The sequence below is a fragment of the Cydia pomonella genome, chromosome 20 (assembly GCF_033807575.1).
Source record: "Cydia pomonella isolate Wapato2018A chromosome 20, ilCydPomo1, whole genome shotgun sequence".
In the NCBI taxonomy this organism is placed as follows: domain Eukaryota; kingdom Metazoa; phylum Arthropoda; class Insecta; order Lepidoptera; family Tortricidae; genus Cydia; species Cydia pomonella.
The window spans coordinates 982,657-1,007,620 of NC_084722.1; the positions used below are offsets into that span (position 1 = coordinate 982,657).

The following is a 24,964-nucleotide window of genomic DNA, read 5'->3' on the forward strand; positions in this document are numbered from 1 at the left end:
ATTCCACAAACTAAAGACATAGACATATTTACATGCATTAAAATAATATGTATATTATATATAAACACTAGTACAATAAATACATTCATATATACATATATGTATAGTTACATATATAAATAATGACAAGTTATTATTAGTTCATATAATAAATTCAGTTCCAAGTGCGCTGGTAAATGGACACTGTAGCCTATAGATGCTTGGAAGTCCAGTTATCCCAGGCCCGTTTCCGACATTTATATAGATATTTTACAAGAATCGTTCACATTTCTTGTATTTATTTGTGGGCACGAGAGTTGGCAGAGCCAAGTTCTTTTGCAGTAACAGTAAGGACCAATAAAAATTCCAAAGTGGACCAAGGTCAACATTTTTTTATTTTTTTTTATTAATCGACAGAAAGATGAATAGAAGCCTTAGGTTTGTTCTATAGAATATTGTATGCAGGTCAACTATCTCTGCAGCCTGTATAACATTAATATGTAACTAAATCATCTGCTGTCAAAATATGGCTACCTCGACGCTCAGTGGAATAATTATCGCCCACAAGATTGATTCTAGATCAACATCTCTAAGACAAGGGCAGCGTGGGAGGTGACAGTTATTTGTCCGTCAGTCTGATAGATCAGAGCGCTGGAGGTGCTCAAAAATATTTACACATGCACTGACGTCTTAATACTTATTAATTTAAACATTTAAAAAGTCCCATTCGCTATATGCCAAAAAAACATGGAACTCTTCACACTGCTGGATCGATTTCTATTAAACATAGCTAAGAATCACCGCAAGGAAACTCCCTTTAAGTAAATCGAAATCGGTCTATCCGTTGGGGAGCTACGATGCCACAGACAGACGCAGACAGACAGACATTGGCGCTCTTATTTTAACCCCTCTTTTCGTGTCGGGGGTTAAAAATAGGGGTATGTGATCTTGGCCGCTCGAATTTTAAGTATTTATAAATATATATTTTTTTAAATGGCAATATTGTAAGATTGTACAAATACCTTAAACATAATAATATACAGTAACCTACAGCTCCTACTTTAGGGAATTGGGCTGAATGAACGCGACACGTGATCGACAGCCCGCCTGTTTCCTCATATAAACTACATAGAAACCATACCCTCTTCTTCTTCAACCTAGCCTAACATAACCTAACCATATAATCCAGTACAAGATTGACCTAAATCAGATCAATAACAACTTTAAAGCGGGCGAAGTCATGGAAAAAAACTAGTATCTCCCTAATACAAGGGCAGCGTAGGAGGTAACAGTTACTTGTTCGTCTGTCTATCAGTAGTTGTATTTTAGGACGTTCTAACTGTCAATGGCCTTTTAAGTAAGATATGTAGAAAACATGACCACGATTATAACTTGATATGACAAGTTGTATATCTATCTCGTTTCATTTGAGTCCATACTTCGTTTTACCGTGAACAGTACCCCTAGTGTAATTTTAGTCGATAGCGAAACGTGACGTACGCGTTTGCGTTGAGTCTCATTTTGTATGGGTTTTTGAACAGCGCGCCAAGCGGGACGTTTTGGAAAGTCAAAAATCTCATACAAAATGACACTTAACGCAAACGCGTACGTCACGTTTCGCTGTCGAAAATATTTACACTAGGGGTACAGGATAGGCTGAGTAACTTAAGACTCGTATAGGTACTGTTATTAGTATGGATTGAATATGGTCGGTTACCATATTAAGTAATAATAAGTTCCATACGCCTGACGTAAGCGAAACACCGGCGCCGTTTGTGCCTCGTTGTATTTTCCTGCTATGTACTTATTTATTTATATCCTATATGTAGAATTATATTGTTATGAGTTGGTTCGAACATCGGTTTTTCTGTGTGGAGCAGAAAAAATCGTTCTCTATAAATATAAAAAAAATACAACCGATACAACATTAAGCGTCTATTGAGAAACTTTTTCTGGACAACCCATTATGTTCACTAAGTGTTTTTTTTTTGACATAACTTCATAATTTATAATCGCATACCTATTTGACATTGTCATTGTTTATTATTGATATTTTTTTATGATCCTTTTCAGGAGAAATTTCTCATATTATATACAGGGTGATCCATGAGGTAAATGTTAATGAATCGTTCACCGTCATATTTAAGTAAAACAATAACGCTCTTTTCTGTTATCTAACTTTTCTTAAGGACAAATTTGATTATTTACAATCATGGACACCCTACAACACTTAATTAACAAAGATAAAACCTCTTTAACCTTTACGACAGCAGTTTGATTATGAAGAACAAAAAATGTCACACTTGAGTGAAATTTATTTATTCATTTAACCTTTATTGCACAATACATGAAGGTAGAAATGGCGGACTTAATGCCTTAAGGCATTCTCTACCAGTCAACCAATGGGTTAAACCAGAAAGATTAAGTAGGTGCAGTGTCTTTTAAAGTAAATGAATTTGTAACCGAGACTATATATGAATATAAACTATATATTGATAAACTTACACATATACTTAATACAAATAAACATACATAATTATACCAAGTGTGAATCATTAAGTTGATGAAGAAGAAAATTTATCAAGGAAAAATCTGCGCATGAAATACGATTTTTCAAAAGTAATCAGACTCCGATGGCCCTCAATTTGTCATCTGTTATGGGTGAAACAAAGAGGCTGACCATAAATGTCGAACTTAAAATAAAAAAGTTTTGAACAGTAAAAATCAAATTAACGTTAATCTCACAAGTACTGGTACGAAACAGTTGCTTATAACTTACTGAATACGCAGGCATGATCCTGCTCACGTCTACTGAATCATTCTGTATAATTAATGAAATGAATTTATTTGGATTATCTTGCTATTATTTGAATTTATTTCTGACCATCACAATATAGATTCTTATAAATTGACATGAATGTAATTTGTACAGTAATCATATGTAGTGAAATAAATAAATATAATCTAATTAATATGAGTATGATTCCGTCAGAATCTTTACCTTACACAGACAAGAGCTAAATAAGTCGTACATTCTTGAAAAAAACAGCTATTTGAAGACATAAACATAAATATTAATCGCTGAAAGCCCGTTTTTGGGGTTCCGTACCCAAAGGGTCAAACGGGACCCTATTACTGAGACTTCGCCGTCCGTCCGTCTGTCACCAGGCTGTGTCTCATGAACCGTAATAGTTAGCCAGTTGAAAATTCTACAGATTATGAATTTCTGTTGCCGCTATAACAACAAATACTAAAAACAGAATAAAATAAATATTTAAGGGGGCCTCCCATACCACAAACATATTTTTTTTGCCGTTTTCCGTGCGCGAATCCGACTCGCACTTGGTCGGTTTTGTTTTTCGCCTTTTCGGACTTGGCTCCAAAGTAAAAAAATATACGATTGACGCGATCAACTCTTAGAGTATCAGTAATTTGTAATATCATTATATCAAAAGTAACAAAGAAACTGAACATGCATATCTTGACAATCTATGTGAATCATAACACAGACACACAACAGTTACACTCATTAACGAACTGTTTATTTTTTGTTCTTCTTTCACACGCCCAATCAAATAACACAACATTAAGATACAAACATCCCGTTATATTCGACTACTGTTTGTTTTTTCGATCGATTGAATAATTAAACAATTACTTGTTTTTGTACTATTAATTGAATTGTAGAACTTATGTGTTTGAAATATGATTAAAAAAAACAGTTAACAGTTAACCATGGACCCAATTGAAATTTAACAACTTGTTACGTATCTTAGTTTTCATACTACCTTGAAAATCGCTCGCTAATTGGTGGATGTGAAATGAAATAAAAATTGCGCGCGCCATACAGCAAAACGATCGTCAATGTTGTATCTAAATCAGTTTAAAACCATATCAAGTCGTTACGTCTGAATCGAGCTCGAGATACACGGTGCGTACGCGTCAAGTTAAGGTTCTATGACTTATTTTAGTCTAAGACGTCTAAGTAGTTGACAAAGACAAATAAATACATGTTATTATATTTTTTTATATGTACCTACCTATATGTTATTTTTGTATACATATTTATCAATAACCTTTTGTTACCTGAATAAAAATTCAGATAAATTAATAAGGGAATTGCATATAATTTGCGTGCACATAATATAATTTGTCATTTTGGGGATTTATCCTATATAACTAGATAGTGCGTGACGTTAACCGGTTAATTTTAATTATAATTAATTAATTTATTAAGTTATATGGGTACTATCTTGTAAGCGTTATGGGGTCAATTGTAAACCCGTAAGAGTATTTTTACAAATCTTCTTCTTCCTCGCGTTGTCCCGGCATTTTGCCACGGCTCATGGGAGCCTGGGGTCCGCTTGACAACTAATCCCAAGATGTGGCGTAGGCACTAGTTTTTACGAAAGCGACTGCCATCTGACCTTCCAACCCAGAGGATAAACTAGGCCTTGTTGGGATTAGTCCGGTTTCCTCACGATGTTTTCCTTCACCGAAAAGCGACTGGTAAATATCAAATGATATTTCGTACATAAATTCCGAAAAACTCATTGGTACGAGCCGGGGTTTGAACCCGCGACCTCCGGATTGCAAGTCGCACGCTCTTACCGCTAGGCCACCAGCGCTTCTAGAGTATTTTTATGCGCTTCTAGAGTATTTAAAAGAGTATTTTTACAAATAACAAAATAAAATTAAAGATGCAAAAGGATTTAGTCCGACATTTCTGCTTTTTTATTTTGTGCAATAAAGTTTAAATTAATAAACAAAGGCATGATCTCCAACAAAGATGAGTAACTGATTGTATAACAATTTAATATATGGGAGACCGAGTTTTGCTCGGAAAACATATAAACCCTCAAAAATGCGCGTTTTCCCAGAGATAATACCTAGCTAGATCGATTTTTTTGCCTCTGAAAACCCTTATATAGCATATTTCATCGAAATCGTTAGAGCCGTCTCCGAGATCCCTAAAATATATAATAGTACATTACGATACAAGTGCGAAAAATAGGAAATTCGAAACGAGTGGCGATAAATTAAAACACGACCGAAGGGAGTGTTTTAAATCGACACGAGTTGCGAATTACCTATTCGCACATGTATCGTACAACGTTTTACAGTACATATGGCCCTTTAAATGTTCGACACAGTAACGTAATATGCTACTTCTCGCACTAGTGCTATAAAGTAGCCCCATATGTACTGTAAATATATATTTGTTCGTTTAAAGGTATTACATAAATAAATAAATATTATAGGACATTATTACACAAATTTACGAAGTCCCACAGTAAGCTCAAGAAGGCTTGTGTTTAGGGTACTTAGACAACGATATTATATAATAATTACATACATACTTAAATACATAGAAAACACCCATGACTCAGGAACAAATAAAGAGAACGAGTAAGTGCCCTTACCAGGATTTGAACCTGGGACCATCAGCTTCATAGGCAGGGTCACTACGCACTAGGCCAGACAAGTCGTCATCATTAGATATAGATAATGTACCTATGACTATGTATTGTAAGTCTTTAACATGTATTTGTCTATGTCAGGTGAACAATTAAAGTAATTGCAAACGATGGCAACAATGGCGGTCCGCGGGAGGCCGCGGTGACTCACGTCATGGTGCGGCTGCGTCCACACTCGTAGGCAAATGGCATTGGTTGTCGAGGATGTACTCGTACTTAACTGACTTTTAGTAGTCTTTATTGCTAAGGAATAAGGTTTACGTATGGTCTGAGTGTGCAACTGTTTAATTGAGAACATACTGGAGTGTAGGTACTAGACAGTTATGGTCACGGGATTATCAAATAAATAAAATAAATAATTAAATATTTGAGGACAATCCTACACAGATCGACTTGGCTCGAAACTAAGCAAAGCTTGTACTATGGTTACTATATAGGCGTCGATATACATACGTATATGGATAAATACATTGATAGGAACAAATATTTGACCGGTTTGGCCTAGTGGGTGACCCTACCTACGAAGCTGATGGTCCCGGGTTCAAATCCTGGTAAGGGCATTTATTCGTGTGATGAGCATGGATATTTGTTCCTGAGTCATGGATGTTTTCTATGTATTTAAGTATTTTTAAATATTTATATATTATATATATCGTTGTCTAAGTACAGTCAGCATCAATAGTAGCGGATGAAACAACGCGCCAAAAGTATCTGATATTCCGGATAACTTTTCCAAATACAGCTAAATCTCTAAAATTTATATTCAAAAGTATATCTTTTACAGTCTTAATTGTTCTATATATAGAACCACCACATTTTGTTAAGCTATTACAGAATGGTAGATACTTTTGAAACCTTGTTTGATCCGCTACTTTTGATGCTGACTGTACCCTCAACACAAGCCTTATTGAGCTTACTGTGGGACTTAGTTCAATTTGTGTAATAATGTCGTATAATATTTATTTATTTAAATATTGATGAAATTGATAACCAAGATACATGCAACCTTTTCATTGAATATTTTGATACATAATACTTTTTACAATGTATTACACCCTACAAATGGTAAATAGCCCATATTAAGGCCCATAGCATTGTTTGTAAGTACATGAATAAAAATTTAGTAGATCAGATTCAACAAACTTGGCTGTTGATTCTGTGCACATTTTTTTCATTATTGAAAACTAAAAGTCAATTAACCTTAATAATTTCGTTAAGTAGTATTTTATTTATATAAACTTTATTTCACAATAAAAAGTTTAATTTATTAGTCAACTTTCAGGTTAAATAATATTTTCAGTAATATTTTCGTAAAATAATAAAACTGTTTTATGAGATGAGTTTTAAGATATCTACCAATTATTAGCTTTTTTTTGGGTTTAGTTATTTAATATTAATTTAATTTTAGTTCTACTAGACATAATTATAAGACATTTACATTGTGTATTTTGCATGCCGTTCACGGATAAATATGATTGTTCTAATATATTTTTAAAACCTATTTATGTTACCATATTTAATGCAAATAAATTTATCATTATAATTTTGATTTCACGGGCCTAAATCCCGGCCTTGTGATAGGCTCGCGTGGCGATAATAATCCAACACTTTGGAGAGCTTTTATGTCATGTAGAACGCCTGCTGGAACCCGTTCACAGATACAAAAACATTGTCATACTAAGTAAAAAGAATTTCCAAACGCAAACCATTTGTTATCATCATAATTTACCCGCTCTTGAAATAGCCCGCGGCATTCGATAATTTGCAAATTTATCAGTTCTCGTTTCTGCCGCGTTGTGATTTAGTTGTACACTCACAGCATTGATGCCAATGATTAAACTCGTTAACCTCGAAGGCAAATCATCGAAACGCAAGTAAAATGGTCAAAAGCCAATGCCTTTAACATCCTTATTAAGCTCGGTCGTTGACAGTAAGGCCAGGCATTCCTTTGGCAATCTGTGCGATTGTTATTTTTAAAATTTCGGTGATATCACACGAAGTTATGTATTGTGAATCACAGGGAAAATAATGAGGACCGTGTATTGCATTTTTGTTGGGCATTTAGAGGCCGTTGCTACAATGCTGTTTTGGACGTAAAAATTTAATGGCGACATGTTCGATGAAAAAATCGAGTCACGTACTTTTTGAATTGCAATTTTTCGAGGTTTGCTTTTATTATCGCTCGTAAAATCGTTGCAAAATGTATCTACTTTGAGGTCTGAGTAAAAAATTAACCGAACTTGGCCTTCAACTCTACCGCGTTCCTAAATAACCAAAGCTAATTTGGTTCCATATTCGACCGCAATTTCATTGTGGAATGGCAAAAAAAGATTTACTTAAGTTATCAAATATACCTAATTTTATTAAGATTATGACAATACAATTCTGATGCAATCGCTACATTATTATTAGGTACATATTTTATTACATTGGTATTATGTGATGTGTTGTATTATTTGTACTGTTTCTGTATTGAGGTGTGCAATAAAGATTATTTGTATTTGTATTGTATTATGGAAAAACTATAACCACAAATATGTAGTAATTAAATATAAAAGTCACTGTAAGATGTTAATTTACCGTGTGTCATCCAACAAACCAATTTTATTAGAAGAAAATGGCGCGAAATAATTAAAATCTATGGGTGAAAAAAGCTACGCGCTTGCATTTTTTAAATTGTCTGCCTTTTTTACTGGCGTAAAGGATTGACTATATAGATATTTTTTATTTTTTACTTTTTATATGAGCGTGTTGGTCAAAATATCGTAATTCAAAACTCGTTGGTACTGTAAAGACCAAAAAATATCGACAAAAGTGCAAAAAGATGACTTAAATTCGATCAGGATCTTTACCATATACACAGACAATTCAATTCAATTCAAATGATTTATTTGTAAACACAGGTAACAGTGTTGGTAGGTACAAAATATATGTGTGAACTCTGTTTCGCCGACATGCATACAATTTTGAAACTAGGTATACAAATACCAATTAAAATACATTGTTGCATGCAAATATACTTAACTAAATAAAATAAAATAAATAAATAATAAAATAAATATTATACGACATTATTACACAAATTGACTAAGTCCCACAGTAAGCTCAATAAGGCTTGTGTTGAGGGTACTTAGACAACGATATATATAATATATAAATATTTATAAATACTTAACCCTCTGCAACTGACGTTACGTCTGACAGACACCACAATACCTATGCGCTGTTGCTACGTCGCCATTTAGTGGCGTATCGTTCTGTCTCTCCCTGTACCTTCCTGCGTGGACGTACGCGTCCCACCAGCGCAGCGACGGCAGCTGCGGCGTGCGCATGGGTGGAGTTAGAGCTGTTTGGTGTCCATAGGACATAAGGTCAGTAATAAGTGATGGGTCTAGCAGACGTGTTGTCAGTAATATTGTTATAACTCCATACTGTCTCACATACGTCACGTCAGTAAAATAATTATATTCATAGTGTCTACCAGTCGTAACCTCAGTAAATTATTGTAAAAATATTTTCTAGGTGCATTTCAGTATATTGTTAGGTATCTAATTCTAGATGGCGAAGCTCAGACAGAAAAGCCTCTCGAGTTGTAAATATTAACAACGAGCAGCAAATTCTGGAATGGTTAATTGAAGAGGACTTCAGTGATTGTGACGATGATGTAGCCGACCAGGACTTTCTCATTGAAGAGGTGGTTCATGAGGAAAGCGAAATGTCAGCAGGCGAAGAATAAAGTTTGGAAGGTGAGGTTATGGATTCCGCGCCAAGAGTGGTGAATGAGAACAGGGGGAGGAGGGGAGAGCGTAGGCAAGCCGAGACTAGAGATTCCGATGTCAGAGTTACAAAAAAAAGGATGCAGAGCGAAACTCAAACGTCAAATCGAGATTGTTATCGTAGCAAAAATGTATTTGTTTGGTTTAAACAGATTTTTCAAGGACGTCGAGAACACCTGCTTATAACATTCTTTCTTTACCAAGACACGATGATCAGGCTGACTTTACGCTGTGTTTTAGGTAGTGATTTACCTCCTCCACCACCACCAACTGAGCCTGAATCCTAAATATGTCGTGTTTGCCCAAGCCAAATTGAAGCAGCAAACGAGATTTGCCTGTTATTCTTGTGCAAAACCGATTGTTCTGCAGTGTGCGGCGCTAATTTGCGAAGACTGCAAGACCGAATTTCAAGGCTGAATTTAAAAAAAAGTGCTCTAAGGATTATTTTGATTATTTTTTTATTGTTTATTTTATGCCAGAAGAAGGTAAATTTAAGTTATAATTATTGATTTTATGTTTCACTTTTTTTATATAGCTTTTTAAAAAGGGGTGTGGCAAAAGTTCCTATATTATGATGTTTATAAACAATATTGAATATTTTACTGATTTATGAGTTTTATTCCATCAAATTAACCTTTGTCGGTTTTATACATTACTAAAAAGTATTACTAATACACTTACACCTATAGTAGTTCATTATTTTTAAATATAATAGCAACTAAAATGCACGTCTGACAGACTACTCCTCAGTGGAATAATTACAAGAATCCCACCTCAGTTGCAGAGGGTTAAATACGTAGAAAACACCCATGACTCAGGAACAAATATCCATGCTCATCACACGAATAAATGCCCTTACCAGGATTTGAACCCGGGACCATCAGCTTCGTAGGCAGGGTCACTACCCACTAGGCCAAACCGGTCGTCAAAAAATATTAATCAATTATGCAATTATTAATAATAAATTTACAAAGACAAAAGTTTAAGCCATATTTGTCATTAGACCTAGACCTAAAAGACGAAATCGCGAAGCGTCTGTTTGACGTAACTGGTGACCGAAGAGCTGGCGGCTTCCTCGCAAAACGTATGAGCATTGCGAGACAAGGAAATGCCGCCAGCATCCTTGGTACAATAAATATAAATAAATAAATATTATAGGACATTATTACACAAATTGACTAAGTCCCACAGTAAGCTCAATAAGGCTTGTGTTGAGGGTACTTAGACAACGATATATATAATATATAAATATTTATAAATACTTAAATACATAGAAAACACCCATGACTCAGGAACAAATATCCATGCTCATCACACGAATACATGCCCTTACCAGGATTTGAACCCGGGACCATCAGCTTCGTAGGCAGGGTCACTACCCACAAGGCCAGACCGGTCGTCAAACAATCGACAATCGTCGGTCGACAATGCCTCAATGGCCTATTTTAGATTTAAGCTAGTTATAGAAACATCACTGTATATAAACATTGTTATTATAAATAAAATGTTTATTTCTTAAAAGTTTAAAATCGTCTTTAAATTCCGAATATTTTATAATAACCAATTACATTGTGCAATAAGCTGATCCATCCACGCCCGTGTCCAATGTCACACTCTCATGAACAGATACGCCAAAACATTGACTTTTTTAAACCATGCGTGTTCGGATGCTGCAGAATGGCCACTTGTCACGCATCCGTCCGTGATTAAAAAATAAAAAACCGGCCAGGTGCGTGTCGGCCACGCGCACGAAGGGTTCCGTACGAGTACCATTACGCACAAAACGGCAAAAAAATCACGTTTGTTGTATGGGAATATCACTTAAATATTTATTTTTATCTGTTTTTAGTATTTGTTGCTATAGCGGCAACAGAAATACATCATCTGTAAAAATGTCAACTGTCTAACTCTCACGGATCATGCCTGGTGACAGACAGACGGACAGTGGAGTCTTAGAAATAGGGTCCCGCTTTTACCCTTTGGGTACGGAATCCGCAAAACCGGCCAATTGCGAGTCGGACTGGCGCTCTGATAGTTCCGCACGTTCACCGATTTTTTACAATGGTTTTTTAGTCTGTTTCAGTATTGATACAATACAAATATGTACTATTTATTGTACACCTCAATATGTAGAAAAAAAAAATACAGAAAGAAAATAGCAACACAGGTAGAGGTAAACAACAGGCGGCTTTATCGCAATAAAACGGGAATTTGACATGGATATATAATAAATAACTTACGCCGACAAAGTCGTAAAATAAAAAATAGATTTTTTTTAAGGGGAGGTGCCCTACACGAAAAGTGGGGACAATTTTTTTTTTCGCTTCAGCACTATAGTGTGGGGTGTCGCTGGATAGGTCATTCAAAATGAACAAGGGTCTTCAAGAATTATTTTTTGATAAAATAATATATTCCGAAATAATCTCTCCGAATGAAAAAAAATTGTGCCCGGGGCCCTCAAACTTTTAAACTATGGGTCCAAAAAATATGAAAAAATCGTGAAAGTACAGATTAATAAGACTTTCAATTAAAACTATAGCGAATATTATCGGTTAAGCCAAAAGTCTATTTTGAGGAACGGGTAACTAAGGAACCCTACTCTGAGCATGGCCCGACATACTCTTGGCCAGTTTTATTACTTATTATTGTAGGAATACACAAAATACACATATTTCATTGAACTAAAAACTACAGATAGACGGAAAACTGAGGGATAATGATAGGATTTTTCACCCTTCGGGAACGGAACCCTAAAAAAACAATGACTGTTTTATGGGAATTTACTCTATAAGGCTTGTGACCTAAATTATGTGTTTTTGTAATTAACGAAATTCGACCATGGGTTAATGGTTTCGGTTTATAGGTAACATTTACGTGATGTCTTATTTAACCCTTTAAACGCCGCCTATTGTGCGCGGCGCGGCAACGTGAACCTTGTCGTAATGCACGAAGGTTGAAATTGGACTGTAGACGCGCACGTCAGTTTGGGCTTTGAAAGGGTTAATTTAATGTTTTTGGTTTATGGGTGATATTTACCTGATGTCTTATTTAATGGTACACTCGCCTCCATCAGTGAAATGTCAACTTACCTGTAATAAATGAAAAAGATTGTTAATATACATCAAAAAATTACTTAATAATTATTATAACTTAATAGTAACATATATTTGGGGGGTACACAACATTATTAATAATTACTTTTCATATATTATATTATAGTTTCATATATCGTTATTTTGAATAACGTAATAAAAGTAATTATATTACCTAATCAATTACATAAATATATTTTTTATACCACGTCGGTGGCAAACAAGCATACTGCCCGCCTGATGGTAAGCAGTCACCGTAGCCTATGGGCGCCTGCAACTCCAAAGGTGTTACAAATGCGTTGCCGAACCTTTAAAAACCTGTACACTCCTTTTTTGAAGAACCCCTTACTGTATACCCTGTATATTATTCTTTGTATAATGGTTTATAAGATATATTTACACTTCTCCTAATATGCGATGTCATAATTATTAAATAGTCTAAAACATATTTGTTCTAATTAGTGACATTATATAATTTTATGTAGGTCTCAATAGAAATAAAATACATACTTGTCAGTACGCGCTTACATACTTGTCAGAACGTGACAGGCATGGTGACAAATGATAAAGAGCTGACCATTTTAGCCCTACTGTACCCCTAGTGTAAATTTTATCGACATCATAACGTGACGAACGCGTTTGCGTTAAGTCTCATTTTGTATAGGATTTTGAGTTTCCAAAACGTCCCGCTTGGCGCGCTCTTTCTAAATCCAATACAAAATGAGACTAAACGCAAACGCGTACGTCACGTTTCAAAATCGAATTTATTTACACTAGGGGTACTGGTCACTTAGAGCTTTAAGAGAGTTTTTAACGGGAAAATTCATCGCTTCCAACAAAACCTTTCTATTTTTGTGGATTTTTCCATTTTTACAAGCATTTAACTTGCCCTTTTAGTATGTATGTTATTTTGTTAGTTTCAAATCTTGGAAGCTAGATTTGACCCACTTCCAGATTGCGAATCTTATTAGTACTCTGACATTGGGGACCTTTTACATCTCCAGATATAATATGTTTTTAACCATAGAGACTATACATCTCTATTGTATTGTAGTAATTATTATTTTAAGATATAAGAAAGACATATGTTTAAGAGTTCCAGGTCATAAAGAGCGCCGATGTCGTCCCAGATACAAACATTTATTCTCCATTCCATGTAGTAGAACTAACTATTCTAAAAATATGTTTATTAAACGAGCATGTGCCCTCTATAATGATCATAACATTGTAAAAAATGTAGACATATTTAATTGTACCATAAGTTCATTGAAAACAGTATTCAAGCCTAGTAGGATATAAATCTTAACGCGTATATAATAAGTATTATTATGTCATGTTTGTCGATACTTCATACTTATTCAAAAGTTGTTATAAATGTAGAACGTGTTTTACATTGTGCTTTTCACTGAGTGTTTTGTAAATCTGATTTCTCAAATTCTGTGTAACCTCTTACTATTTAGCTGAACCTAAACGTAGATAGGTACTTTTCGTGCTTCTATATAAAGATATGTTTAACAAACATGGAAACTATAGGTCTAGATTAAGAGAAGAAACTGAAATAATATTTTTTGTATGTCCGTTTGTTTCATAATAATAAAAAAAAAGATTATTATAATGTAATGTTTACCCAGATATTGGCTGTTGTATTTATAAATGTTGTTATGTACTTTTCATGTCACTATATGATGTTACTATAAATGTTGTAGTGACTTGTAAAAGAGCCCTTGAGGCCTACTTGCAGAATAAATTTCAGAATTTTGAATTTTGATTTCCGACTGAGCTGAAAATTTGCATACACATGTAAGTCTGTTGACAATGCAATATTATGGTATCGAGCTGATCTGATGATGGAGACTGGAGGTGGCCATAGGAATTCTATGACGAAACAACGCAACCTAATTGTATTTGATTTTTAGAATTGTCTCCATGAGCCTGTGGTAAGAAAAGTACATTCAACGACAAAAGTTTCGTACCAAAAAATGGAATTTTTGCCAAAAACTTATTTCTTTAATATAAAAATCATATTATCGTTACCAGACGTGTCTGCTTGATAAAAATTAAAATTCATAACTTTTCGTTCAAAAATGATTTAACGATTCAATTCAATAAAAACTCATTTAATCACAACTAAGTGTTGCCTTATAAGTGTTTATAAAAATCATATGCGGTTTCAAGGCTGGCCGTGGGCTGCTGTGTGGGTGGTTGTCGCAACAGTCGATACAGTTTGGCGAGCTCGCGAGATACACACAATTATGTGTACTTTATTTGTAGATTTTGGATCACTTCCTACCTTTTTCATACTACATCGGTGGCATGCATACGGCCTGCCTGATGGGAAGCAGTCTCCGTAGCCTATAGAGGCCTGCAACGCCAGAGGTGTTACATGTGCGCGTTGCCGACCCTAATACTCCGCACTCTCGTTGAGCAACTTTACTCATTGGCAGGAACACAACACTATGAGCAGGGTCTAGTGTTATTTGGCTACGGTTTTCTGTAAGGTGGAGGTACTTCCCCAGTTGGGCTCTGCTCTAGATCTGGAATGACATCCGCTGTGCTGTGCCCTACCACACAAAGCGATAGTTATTGTTTAACCCCTCGTCCTAATTATAATTATTAGCGTAGCGAGTGGTTGCAATGCATCTTTCTCATTATTTTACAAGCTTTTATTTGTTTGTTAGTGTGGGTAATCTTGGAAGCTAAATTTGACCCACTTCCCGATTTCCAATTGAGCCAAAATTTTGCATATATATGTAAATCGAATGACAGTATGCGATATTATGACATGGAACTGGTCTGATGATAGAGACAGGAAGCGATTATGAGAACTCTGTGATAAAACAACGCAAACTATGTTTGGGTTCGTTAGAATTGTCTCGGCGAGTATTAGTTGCCTGTGGAAAGAAAAGTACAGTCAGCGATAATAACCTGTACAATTTTTTTATTATTTGTCAAAGACTTACATTCAAAAATGTAAGTTTTTGGCTTGTATTTAATGTATAAAATGAGTCCTTAAGAGCTGCATTGGTATTTTTTATTTTAATTGAATATCACTCTTGATTAACTATTGCAACACATACACATCGAAACGTTAATAAACAAGCCGAAAAGTCATAAACTACTATAATAAATTATTATCTACATAAAGTTCTGACTTTCACCTTCAAAACTAATCGTTTATGGCTTCTTGAGTTAGATTGGTTAACAAGCCCTCCATTTAAAACCAATCAAAACGGGTCGCATCATATGGAAAGCTTCAAACCAAGTGTCCCTTTTTCTAGCTCTTGAGTGTACGTGATGTAATTTGGGCAATTGAAGGTTTAGGTGACTAACCAATTAAGTTAAATGGTATCTAAACGATTAGCCTTCTTGGGAAACGAGATATGGACTTCAGGGACTGTTTAAGACGTTATAATAGCAGTTCGTGACATTGCTGGTATTTTGATATACACTGAAAAAAAAACTAGCCAAACTTATCGAGTAATTAAACAAGTGCGAGTTGGAAAACATCATGTCAAAATTTGAACTGTCTAATCATCACGGTTTACGAGCTTGGTGACAGACGGACGGAGTCTTAGTAATAGAGTCCCGTTTCACCCTTTTGGTAAGGAACCCCAAAAAACTTTTTAACAAAAAAATTAAACCGACTTCAAATATTACCAAAAGCGCCATAACATTTGAAGAGTTCCCTCGATTTCTCCAAGATCCCATCATCAGACCCCGACTTGGTGCCAACGGGACCACCTCGGGGTTATACCCGTTCGATTTAAAAAAAATTGAAAATCGGTTCACGATTCTCGGAGATATCGAGTAACATACATACAAAAATAATTCAGTCGAATTGAGAAACTCCTCCTTTTTTGAAGTCAGTTAAAAATAACTGAATTTAAATACCTAATAAGGAAATATACTTTAGATTATAACAAGTAAAAATATATGAAATAGCATTATGGCAACTGAAAGATAATTTTATTATAATTATATTAGGCAATCACACACGCCACAAACGGTTACAAACTAGAATCTAATATTTTATTTTACTTAACTAATACCTACCTAACCTAAGATCGTCATTAAAAATTGTGAAGTCTGTCACCATACAAGCCAAGGAAATACAACTGATGATGTGCATAGCAATAGTTATTTACGATACAAGTGCAGAAAATATTATTAAATCGACACGAGTTGTGAAATATTCGCACGTGTATCGTACAACGTTTTAGAGTACATGTGGCTCTTTAAAGTTTCAACATATGCACGGAAAGTGCTCATTTCCACACACGTGTGGGAAAGTAGCAACATATGTAGTGTAAATGTATACTTCTCATCCTTAAACAAATACCAAAAAATAAAACCTACGGTAATGTTGGCATAATAATTTTTTTATAAACGCGATTACAAAATCCCTGACATAATCTGATCCATGGATTTGTTTTGATCAATGATCCACGCACGCCCAACCGGCGTAGAATCAATCCGACGCGCGCGTAGGCTTTGACCCGCGTAAATCATACTTTTTGCGATCTATAGATCTTTTTTTAGTTCATTAGTCCGTGATTTAGGAAAACATTTGAGGTTATATTGAAAACAAAAAGCACAATACTTATTGATTGTTGTTCAAGGTCAATCAATTTGTTTGGTTTTGACATAGACATAGAATTTTTTTATTCAACATCACATGAAATATGGCAGAGTTAACACTAAAATAACTTATATTATATACCAAATTACATACGAAATTATAAAAAAAAAAAAACAGTACTTTCAAGACTGAGACATAAGACCTCAGCTTGCTTAAAAAATAAGGACGCTTAGTCAATAATATATATACCAACGATTTTATGCATTAAATACTAACCAACGATATATGTAACTCAGTATAAGATAAATAAAATCTAAGGAAAAAACGTGCCTCAAAAAATCAAGGAAAAAATGCTGAGTAGATGGCGATATACCTTTGGCCTATACTCGAGTAGATGGCGACACCGTTTGATATTTAACACATATCAGTAAAAGAACAGGGGTCAAATAGCCATATGTTATTCTGGGAGTTTTAGTCCTGTGTCGAAAGATGGCAGTAAATTTAGTAGACTACAAAATTTACTGTAACAAAATTTTCTTTGATATTACCTATGATAAACTATACACTGTACTTTGTATATGTTTTGTCTTTGTTGTGTTTTAACTTGTCTTATGTACAATAAAGTATTTAAATACACACTACAAACCAAAATATGTGCATTTTAAAGAACAATATCATCTGTATTTAATATAAATAAGCTTAATCTTCTCGCCCGGAGCCAAACTTTCCTAGGCATTGGCGATAACCATCGGTTGCATCCATCGATTCCAATCGATTATCGACCCGCGACGAATCGAATCGATTCAATAGCTGTCCACACTTTCGCTCGATTGCGTATTCGTAATTAGTCAGTGTCATTCGTGTTTGTGGATTTAGTTTGTAATAGAAAATAATTGGTGGTGCACTTTCGTTTAATTTTAATATGAGATTAATTATGTATTCGTTATCCTTCTTGTATTGGGAGAAACTATGAAAATGTAAACATGTTTAACTTACGGGGCCTACTGGTTACCAGTTTGCGGGACGATATCGGCCTGTCTGTTATTTGTGATTGTCAGCTTTTGCGAATAACTGACAGACAGATATCGTCCGGCGAACTGGTAATCAGTGAGCCCATTTAGGGACAGGAGATTTGACCATTAACAAATATGACATTTGGTTTTTAATGAAATAGGTAAAATGATTTGGTGAGAATGTAGGTCAGTTTAAAAGTGAAAATTATTTCAATTATTAATGAGCTTTGCGTAAATATATATATATATATTGTGATCTAAAATAACCTTAAAATTTGTTTAAGAGCTACTTCTTTCCTAGTTTTAGTTTTTAGGTCTAGTTGTTTTAGTTTTGTTTAGTTTTCCTCTTTTTTGGTACGGACGGTGAAGAATGGAATGCGTTCCATCCATCTCTATGACAAATATGACCTCGGTCCGCGGTCTCTGTAAAGCAAGAGTCAATAGGCTACTACTGAACCGGTGAGCTCCATCTTAGGCACTGTCTTCACTTGCCATCAGGAGTGACTAGGGCTAATCGCCTAACAGGGTTGAAAAATAAAATTAATGATAAATTCACAAGCTACGAATGATAAAATAATAATGTATAATGTACCAATAACACGCTTAGATATTGAGTAGGTAGTAAACAATTACGAGGGTGAACGTCCTAGTGCTTGGCATGTCACTGTCACTAATACTGTTAATGACTTATGTTTAATGGTGCCAATTACTGGGATAGTGGTCAGCGCTTGAACGTTTTCCTTCTTTCAATTTCATCTTGTTCTTATATTTAATTCAGGTCCATTGCAACAAAATTAATAACTATAATCTATAACGTTTTCGGCACTGTATTTTCAATATTATATTATATGTAATATTTTATAATGTAACTCTTTTGTAATGACTGTTTGTGCCAAAATAAAAAGAAAAAAAACACCTTTAAAAAGTTTGATCTAATCCCACAGTATGCTCAGTCAGGATTGAAGGTAATAGACGACGATATATATTGTTATATATATTCTAATTTACATAAAGGACAATGAAAAAACTCTCGAAGAAATATTTTTGATAAATACACAAATAATTGCCCCTGCCATGACTCAAATCAGGAACCTCCCTGCTTCGGAAGCAGGGCACTACCCACTAGGCTAGAAGGCTGTCAAACCTTTGGCACCCCTACCCCCCACCCCTCCTTGTCACACTTTTTCACATTTGGCAAACCCCTCCTTCAGGGTGTGACGTCACATATTTAACAATTTTGTTTTCTACGAAATCGGTGATTTGAAAATAATGATATTTTAATGATAAAATATTCTTGATAAAAGAAATATTAGAAATTTTATACCAAGAAACCGATTAGGAAAATAAAATAACTGTATAGCGAACAAAAAACATAATCAATTTTCGGTTACTGACGAAATTAAAGTGACGTCACAAACTTTGTGACTCCTCCCTCCCCCATGTCACATGTCTCATTTACATGTCCCCCTCCCTCCCCCTAAATGAGTGACGTAATTAATGTGTCACAAGATGTCACATTTTCTTGACTCCCTCCCACCCCCTTGTGACGTAATTAATGCATGAACCTTGAAATAATTATATTTGTGTAAGTAATGTTTTCATCTATAAAATAATAATGTGTGATCCTATAAAATAGATATAATGTGTTGACATGTAATATAATTATATTTTCTCAATAAAGTTTGATTCTGATTCTGTACCCCTAGTGTAACTTTCATTCGATAGCGTAACGTAACTTTCGCGTTTAGGTTAAGTCTCGTTTTGTATGGGATTTTGAACAGCGCGCCAAGCGGGACGTTTTGGAAAGTCAAAAATCTCATACAAAATGACACTTAACGCAAACGCGTACGTCACGTTTCGCTGTCGAAAATATTTACACTAGGGGTACTGATTCTGACCCCTTTGGACGTATAGCTAATTTTCAGCTAGTCATAATACGAGTAGACCAAATTTGTTTTTTTCCCGCTTCTAACGAGGCCTGTTCACAATAGCCCAATTAAGTGTGTACTACATGGTCTAGTAACTTTATTCGATTAGTTTAGGTTTTCAATTAATGAAACGTCAGAAAATGATGATTAGGCGCGCTCTGAGGCAATCTTCGGCCTTGACTTAATGCATAGACTGTTTCTAGAGATCTGCAGATGATACCTACTTATATATAGGTACCTATCTTTATTTTTACTTTGTTTAACTGGATTGCGCAAATAACAAAAAAAATTACCAATGGCGGACTTAACGCTTTAAGACTAGACAAAAAAAAAGGAAATAAGTACTTAAATAGTTTATGTGTGTTACAAGTTATAAACTAACATAGATGTCATATAATAAAGACAGGTACCAAGCCCTCCACAAGTTTTGCATACACATGTAAATCGGATGACAATGCAATATTATGATGACATGGAGCTGATCTGATGATGGAGACAGGAGGTGGCCATGGGAACTCTGTGATAGAGTTGTGCCCGCTCGGTCTTTAAAAAGAGCGCTCCGATCTCGGTCAATCGGTCAAACGAACTAGTTCGCTCTTTTAGGTCCTTTAGTTCAGGAGCAAATCTCGAGATCTGAATGAGGATGACTAGGTTATATCTTGCTCTCGCTCGCAAATAAACAGAGCGAGAGCGTGAGAGAGCGAATTTCTTGACCTTGACTCATTCCGATCATTCGCTCCCGACCGATTTGTTACTTGGTACTGAGGGCCTACCGCGAACCACGTTCGACGTGTTGCCTCTCTGTCGCACTTGTAAATTCGTACGTAAGTGTGACAGGGAGGCAACCTGCCGAACGTAGTTCGCGGTAGGCCCGCTGACATACCGACTACTGAACTAAAGGACCGAGACCGATTAAGAGCGCTTAAGATGAACTAGTTCCTTTCGGTCTGTGGTGGGATTTCATTCCTTTTAGTTCTTCGGTCCTGACCGACTCAAGCCTACTCTGTGATAAATCAACGCAAACTACACTTAGTTTGGGGTTGTTAGAGTTATCTTGATGAGTACTAGTTGACTGTGGAAAGAAAAGTACAGACAGCGATAAAAGCTTGTATAGTTATTCGATTTGTAGCTGGCCCCGACGGGCTAATCCTTTGTCTAGTGAAACCGCACGTGCTACTACCTGCATAAAAAATGGTCCGGTCACTTTAACCGGTTGTTGAATTACGACTTCAATTCAAAATGAACAAATGGGAAAATAACTTGCGATTTCTTGTGTGGTCCCTCTACGGTTACTGAGTGCCGGCAAGTCGAACGCTACAGAACCAGTCTAAAAGGTGTGCTCGAGATGCGTAACAAAGGCGCGTTATCGGAAAGCGCACCTGCACTGGTTTTTTGAGCGTTGTACTAGCCCGCGCTCAGGTGTCGATTAGAATTATACGACCCCTTTTTTGCTGGTAGTGGCACGTGCCGTTTACTTAACAATAGACAAAGGATTAGCCCGTCAGGGCCAGCTACAAATCGAACGACAATATCAAACATGTATTTTGTTTGCCAAAAACTTATTTCTCTATTATGTGACACCTAGTTCAAAAACTTTAAAATCTGCTTTCAGAAATACCCTAAGTAATATGAATCTCTTTAGCAAACTTTTTAATAAAAGACTAGATCACTAAAAAATACAAAGTGACAGAACCCTTGACATTCCTTGATTGTTTTAATTTCCAACCAAAACAAAGACCCCGAAAGGCCACCCGCAATTTTATTATTAAGTTATAATGCCAAAATGGCCGAAAACGGTTTAACCTTACCCGACATCCGCTCGTTAACTTTTTCTACTTATTTTTAACCAAAAGTCATGTTACTCATGTTAGACATACTTTGTATTTCAATCAACAACGACTGATTTCTACGCATACCCCTTAGGCCGGCGCCCCACTGCTGCGCACGCTATGTACACGACCCACGTTCCTATACGAAATTTCGTGGGCTTGCCCACGGTTCGTATTGAAACATGGGCCGTGGATGTAGCGTGCGCAGCAGTGGGGCGCCGGCCTTATTCATAAACGTGTACTAAAGTTACGATGTCGCTAATAATCGTTTGTCGCTTTCCATCATACCAATACGTCGGAAAGGGACAAACGATTATTAGCGGCATCGTAACTTTAGTACACGTTTATGAATAAGGGGGTTAGTGTTTACCTCGTGTATACCTACAAGCCAACTTATAAGATTAATTTATGAAATTTTGTGTTTTTGACAAGTCAGCAAAAAATGAGAAAAAGTTTTACAGGCGAAAACAAATCGCAATCCTATTATAATAATATGTTAAATGTAAAGAACATTTAATACCTAAGTGATATAATTAAACAAACCTAGCTCGCAATTGATACTAAATAATAATGGCGTTATTAATTAACGCACTACATTACTTTTAATCGTTTGTGTTCTGACCTATGGTACTACAAATAAAGAGAAAGGATTAGAAGTGGATTAGAACATAAATTAACTAAATGAGAAATATAGTTTGCTTCAATCTCTCTAACAACTTTGTACATTATCATGGCGAGCCCTTGAAAATTATGAATACAAAATTTGAATGAATCAACTATTTGCTGCAAGACATTTTGTACTTCATTAGCTAAATTATGGTGCTTAGCAGATACTCCATTGCAGAAAGGTCGCATAACTGCCATGCATGTTCGTTTAATTTAAATGCCATCAAACTAGGATTTTAAGAACCACCCACGCTACGGTAACAATGGCAACGAGTGGTTCAGTGAAAAGTACATTGAGAAAAAAATATATTTAAAACAGTTGAAATTGCATTAACGTTTAATGCAATAAATAGTTCCATATGAGCCTATTGAATAAAACAGTAAATTTTACTGTTCCGAAAAGACAGTAAATTTTACTGTTTTGACTAGCTAAAATGTAGTGACTGTTCTTTTATTTTTATCGTTTTTTTCAATACTTAGAAATGTCCAAACAGTTAACGAGACTGTTTTGTATTTTACTGTTTTTCAAACATTTTTTGATATTGTATAAAGCTGTTATTGTGTGTTATAGTGTTATGAAACTACTTTAATTGTGCTTGAGAGATCATATTTTTTTCAGTGTTGATTCGCCTGTTAAAACCACAATTGTATTGAGAGTGATTTACCTCGTTCACTGGACTTTAAGAACATTGCTCTAAATGCGTGTTTAATTACCTTAATTTCGTCCTAATGAGCCATAATAGCCCTTCACAATTAAGACTGCGGGAAGGACACAAAGGACTAATTTACTACAATACAATTTAAATGCTCTTTAAAATATCCCTTTCTACTATTTGTTGTGTTTCGAGAGGTAACAAAGTCTTTTTTTTACGATTATGTATTAAAATCGTATTATAAGGTCAAATACTTCCAATGGTTATTATACATGATAAACTTTTGATCTTGATCACAAATTGAGCGATATAGTTGTTGCTATTTATATAACAAACAGGTGTTAAAGTTTTTGCCTAGGTATGTGTACAATCAGCAAAACGATTATCTGCCTACAAATGTGTTATATAATGTGTATTCTATGTTTGCAAGACTTCCATACTAATAGTTTTGCTGACTATACCTAATAATTGGTATCATGTAAGTATTCATTCGTTGTACTTTTGCATTTAGTAATTTATCTTTTAATTATTTTAGGATAGGATTGGGATAGGTCGATTTGAGTAACACTATCTCATATTATTTTAGTGAATCTATGTTGATGCACTAAAAAAAATATGGGATAGTGTTACTCAAATCGATGTTTAACTTTTAACGGGAGGACAAATATATTTCATGAAAATACAGACTAAAATATATTTAAATATAAAACTAATTAAAATTAAACTGAATCACTAAACCTAAATGTATCCGAACTTAAATATAAAAATAAACTAAAAATGTATAAAATAACTACCTACCTAATGATACCAGTCCCGGGCTGCCCCCGACGCAAAGGTGTCCAAGAGATTGTGAAGGACAGCCTTTGCATCAGGAAAAACCCGGAGCGGGAGTCAAGGCCTCTTTCTAGCTGGCGACGACTCAGGTCCCGTAGAAAAGACTTGTAACTAGTAATTTCTCACGTAATATTTTTGTCTTTATTGATTTATTTTTATTTTGTTTAGCCCGCATAACTATCTTTAATCTGTCCTACTAATAATACAGTTATCACCCAACAGGGCATCTTTGAGTAGAGGAAGTGTGTCGGGTATTCCAAGCACGACGCATGGCTTCCGCAGGGGCCCCGGTGAAATGACCTCAGGGACCCTCAACGTACTGGAAGTTGTCACCATTTCGTTAAAGGACAAATTTTGTCTATAAGTAAATTTTTAATCATCATCTAATCTAGGAAATGTCGGTTTATGTGGGAGGTTTAATAGTTTATTAGATGGTTTGATCAAATTTTTCTCTTTTATAATTTTCTACAGTCTCTCAGCTATTAATACAATATAATATATAGTCCTCCTCATCGTTTTCGATGACGGCGACCCTAAATAAACATTATGGTCGTTGTCTAGCATGAGCCCTAATGTGGCTGGCCAGGCCGAACTTGCTCTTAAATACTCTATTGCACGCATGACAATAAAGTTGGCCAGCTGCGTTGAACGTGTACACGTAGGAGCGCTTCGGTCTCTCTTTCTGTAACATGGCGCTTTATGTCTAGGCTAGTGAGGCGGTTATCTTCATGTTTTTACACCGTTATGGATGGTAGAACGCCAAGAGCAAGCTCCTCCCAAGGCTCAAAACTCAGGATCATTCAGGGTCGATGGCGCAAAGTGCTCAGATGCCGTTTGAGCACGTTCTTGTAGCGCAGGTGCTGAGCACCGTGCTTCCCCTTACCCACCGCCAACTCAGAGTAGAGAACAGCTCAGCCATTAACACGTCTGTTAAGACTTCAAGATGTCCCGATAAAGTGTATAACAATTTTAATTTAATAAATATTGTCATTTTTAGAGTAAAATAAAAATATAAATAAAATTATCTTAAGAGTTGTTGTAGTTTGTATTTTCTGTCCAACTTGTCTACCAAACCAACATTGTCAATTGGGTACTTTTCACATGTTGAATATTATAACAAAATTTAGTTAAATGGATA

The 24,964-nt window shown here is 35.4% G+C and overlaps 1 protein-coding gene and 1 long non-coding RNA gene across 2 annotated transcripts in view; one reads left to right on the top strand and one right to left on the bottom strand.

The window, feature by feature from the left end:
* LOC133529077 (GAS2-like protein pickled eggs) overlaps positions 1-24,964 on the bottom strand; it is a 143,453-nt gene that overhangs the window by 59,346 nt on the left and 59,143 nt on the right. The gene's annotated exons all lie outside the window — the stretch shown is intronic.
* On the top strand, positions 8,519-9,838 carry LOC133529095 (uncharacterized). Its single transcript, XR_009801097.1, has 2 exons — positions 8,519-9,202; positions 9,473-9,838. It is a non-coding gene; the product is annotated as an uncharacterized LOC133529095 (long non-coding RNA).